This window comes from Arabidopsis thaliana, chromosome 4 (genome assembly GCF_000001735.4).
Source record: "Arabidopsis thaliana chromosome 4, partial sequence".
Classification (NCBI taxonomy): domain Eukaryota; kingdom Viridiplantae; phylum Streptophyta; class Magnoliopsida; order Brassicales; family Brassicaceae; genus Arabidopsis; species Arabidopsis thaliana.
The window spans coordinates 3852116-3856757 of NC_003075.7; the positions used below are offsets into that span (position 1 = coordinate 3852116).

The following is a 4642-nucleotide window of genomic DNA, read 5'->3' on the forward strand; positions in this document are numbered from 1 at the left end:
TGCAAAATCGTCCTAAGTATGTAAAACACACTAAAACGACTCCTAATGAGATGAAATGTGGATGAAACAATGACAAAGTGGTGAAGAATGAATGCCTAAATCATGCAAATTACAAGTCCTCAGAACAAGATGCACTTTCTCCTCAGAACGCTCAATGTGGTGCATGTTCTAAGTATGTCAATGCCCACCGTATAGGAGAGTAGTGAAACGAGTCCGTGGAGGAGACAAGGAAGCAACTTAATTGGGAAAACGATGACTACATATGTCGTGGCCACATTCTCAATGGTATGTCTGATTCTCTCTTTGATGTTTATCAAAATGTCGAGTCCGCAAAGGAATTGTGGGATGCGTTGGAATCGAAGTACATAGTCGAGGATGCTTCTAGTAAGAAATTCCTTGTGAGTGATTTTAATAATTACAAGATGTCCGATTCAAGGCCCATTATGGAGCAATAAACCGAATTACTTCGCATCCTAGGCCAATTCACTAAACACAAGATGATGATGGATGAATCCATCTCGGTGTCGTGCATCATCGACAAGTTGCCGCCTTCATGGAAGGATTTTAGGCGCATGTTAAAACACAAAAAGGAAGAGTTATCTCTTGTACAACTTGGTAGCCATTTGCGCATAGAGGAATCTCTAAGGGTGCAAGAGGGTGGAAAACCCAAAGAAAAAGAGGCTGAAACTTCTTCAGTCAATATGATGGAAGAAGGTGGGAGTTCTAAGATGAAGAACAAAGGGAAGAAACGCCCCTTTGCTAACAACACCAATGATGGATCTAACAAACGATTGAAGACCGTTTGTTGGATTTGTAACAAGCGGGGTCACTTCAAACGTGATTGTCGGGCAAGGAAGGATAAGAACAAAACGAAAGGGTCTAAGGATCAAGGCCCATCCTCTCATCAAGGTCAAATTTCTGTTTTATATTCATACTCAAGTGTACTATGTTTCAATAATAGCTGAGGCATTTTATGTGCAGTATGATGAGGTGTCATGGTGGATTAACTCGGGTGCAACAACATATGTTTGCAAGGATCGTGGCTAGTTCAAGAATTACGAGCCGGTTCAAGATGGATCCGTACTCTATATGGGCAACGAGTCAACCGCTCATATCCTAGGTCGTGGAAAAGTCGTGTTAGAATTTAGTTCTTGGAAAACTCTTGATCTTAATGATGTAATTCATGTTCCCGGAATTAGGAAGAACTTAGTCTCCGGTAATGTTTAAAATAAGTGTGGATTTAAGCAAGTGTATGAGTCGGATAAGTATGTCTTATCTAAGTGTGGTGTCTTTGTTGGATTTGGATATTTTTGTAATGGCATGTTTATGCTTAATATTAATAAAGTTTTCAATTATATTTACATGGCATGTTCTAGCAAAAATGATATTTCTTTATGGCATGCAAGATTAGGCCACATGCATTATAAAAGAATGATTGATATGTCTAAAGAAGGATTAATTCCTACTTTTGACGTGAATATAGAGAAGTGTAGAACATGCATGTTGACTAAGATAATTTGACAACCTTTTAAAAGCATTGAAAGAAATTATACGGTGCTTGAACTTATTCATTGTGATTTATGTGACTTACATGCTACACCATCTTTAGGAAACAAGAAATATTTCATCACGTTCATAGATGATTATTCTCGTTTTTGTTATGTGTTTTTATTGCATGCTAAAGATGAGGCCTTAGATAAATTCAAGGTTTATAAAACCAAGGTTGAATTACAACATAGTGACTTGATTAAGAAGTTACGCACCGATAGAGGTGGAGAGTATTATGATCCTACGTATTTTCAATCCATAGGGATAATACATGAGACTACGGCTCCGTATACACCACAACAAAATGGTATATCCGAGAGAAAAAATAGAGTTCTAAAAGAAATGGTTAATTCCATGTTATCTTACTCGGGATTAAGTGATGGATTTTGGGGTGAAGCCATGTTGACGGCTTGTTATTTATTAAATAGAGTTCCCAATAAAAAGAACAAAGTGACCCCATATGAACTTTGGTACAAAAAGAAACCAAACTTGAATTATCTTCGAGTTTGGGGCTGTAGGGCGATCGTTAGATTACCCCAACCAAAGATTAAGACTTTGGAACAAAGAGGTATTGATTGCATTTTATTGGTTATGCCTTACATTCCAAGGCATATAGGTTTTATGTCATAGAACCTAATGATTCTATAGCGGTTCACACCGTAATTAAGTCAAGAGATGCAATATTTGATGAGAGTCGTTTCTCGTCGATACCTAGACCAAAGGATTTAGTTCCTAGTTCAAGTGGAACAAAGGATGGAGGCGACACGTTTGTTCCTCCTAATGAGTCACCTATGCTTTGTAAGAGTAAACGAGGGAGAATCGAAAAATCCTTCAGTCCCGATTTTCAACTTTATTTTGTTGAAGGGTCAAGAGATGAGATTGGTTTCAAATACTCATATTGTTATCATATTGATGATGAACCGAGAAATTTTAATGAGGCTATGACGTCCAATGACGTTGCTTTTTGGAAAGAAGCCGTAAATGATGAAATGGATTCCATCATGGGAAATAATAAGTGGTTCTTAACGGATCTTCGACCCGGTTGCAAGCCTTTAGGCTGCAAATGGATCTTCAAGAAGAAGATGAAAGTCGATGGAACAGTCGATAAGTTTAAGGCTCGATTGGTAACTCAAGGTTTTAGACAAAAGGAAGGCATTGATTATTTTGATACATATGCTCCGGTTGTTAGGATCTCCTCTATAAGGTTTTTAATTGGTTTGGCATCCATTCATGACCTTATGATCCACCAAATGGATGTCAAGACGGCATTCTTAAACGGCGTCTTGGAAGAAGAGGTGTATATGAAACAACCCGAAAGGTTTGTTATGTCAGGTAATGAGCATAAAGTGTGTAAGTTGGTAAAATCAGCGTATGGGTTAAAGCAAGCACCTAAATAGTGGCATCAAAGGTTTGACGAGGCTGTCTTGTCCATTGGATTACAATTAAATCAGTCGGACAAGTGTTTGTATAGCATATTTGATGATTCCGGTAATGGAGTGATCATTTGTTTATATGTTGATGACATGTTGATCTTTGGCACTAACCTTAGACAAGTAGAACTTACAAAAGAGTTCTTGTCATCAAATTTTGCCATGAAAGACATGGGGGAGGCAGATGTGATTCTCGGAATTTGAATCAAGCGTGAGAGCAAAGGACTATCCTTAACACAATCTCATTACATTGAAAAAGTGCTTAAAAGGTTCAATTATGAGAACTGTTCTCCAGTGAGTACTCCCATGGATGCGAGTGTGAAGCTTATGCCTAATATGGGACATGCGGTATCACAACTCGAATACTCACGAGTAATTGGTTGCTTAATGTATGCCATGACGAGCACTAGACCGGATATAGCTTATGCGGTAGGAAGATTGAGTAGATACACTAGTAATCCTAGTACTCATCATTGGCAAGCTATAAGGCGGGTGCTCAAGTACTTGAAAGGAACCATTAAATAAGGTTTGTCATATTCTAGGTTTCCTTCGGTCTTAAAAGGATATTCAGATGCAAGTTGGATCAACAACGTGGAAGATCATTCTTCTACAAGTGGTTGGGTGTTCTTACTTGGGGGAGGTGTCATTTCATGGGCATCAAAGAAACAAACTTGTATTACAAATTCAACTATGGAATTGGAATTTGTAGCATTAGCAGCTCCTGGGAGAGAGGCAAAATGGTTAAGAAACTTAATCTCCGAGATTCCATTGTGGCTGAAACCGGTGTCACCCATTTCTATCCATTGTGATAGTAAAGCTACATTGGCTAAGGCTTATAGCCAAGTGTATAATGGTAAGTCGCGACACCTAGGCGTTAGACATATCGCGGTATGTGAGTTGATCACTTATGGGAGTTTGTTCGGATCCAACAAAATCTAGCGGATCACTTGCCAAAAGGATTAGCTAGAGACTTGGTGATCAAGTCGGCTAAAGGGGTGGGGTTAAAGTCCATTTAAATTTTTATTTGTGGGGTACCCAATTCCCCTCTAATACAATGTTAGATGCTGAATTCAATGCGGAAAGCCCACGCTTAGAGATTGAAGCACTAGTTTATATCATCCCAAAGTAAGTGCTTAGATCTGCAAGAAAAAGTTCGGTTGAAGTTTTCTTCTTAATAGATTTTTTGAAAAATTGCATTTTGTAGGTGCAAGATTAAAAGACCTACCTATATGAGTGTGAAGTTTAGCCGCTTCAAGAAGCTCAGACTTAGCTTTGTATACGATCAAGAATGGATAAGGACGCATGGCTTATAATAGTGTCAAGGCTAAACACTTAGAATAGTGGGTGAATTCGTGTGTGTATTATCTTCATGTGCTCAAATGAGTTGAAGGATTCAATCCGTAGGACATCCTAATTCTCGAGCATTTTAGAATGTGTAATATTACTAAGATGTAAATTCAATCGTTATGATATTTACATTTATGCATGTGTTTGGTTTATGTATTGTTATTTCGTGAATCAAAGAGTACACTTAAAAGGGGGAGGAATGTTGGAGATTTAAGTGAACCAATGGTTATCATATTAACCAAGAAAATTGTTCGTCAATGGTTACTTATAAACCCAACCAACTATTGGAATTACAGTTACGATTAAACGTGTGGCTG

General features: G+C 38.1%; 1 pseudogene across 1 annotated transcript; it reads left to right on the plus strand.

Moving 5' to 3' along the window:
- Positions 1-209: 209 nt before the first annotated feature.
- On the plus strand, positions 210-3980 carry AT4G06658 (annotated as a pseudogene; the record flags this gene model as incomplete). Its single annotated transcript has 1 exon — positions 210-3980.
- Positions 3981-4642: the final 662 nt, after the last annotated feature.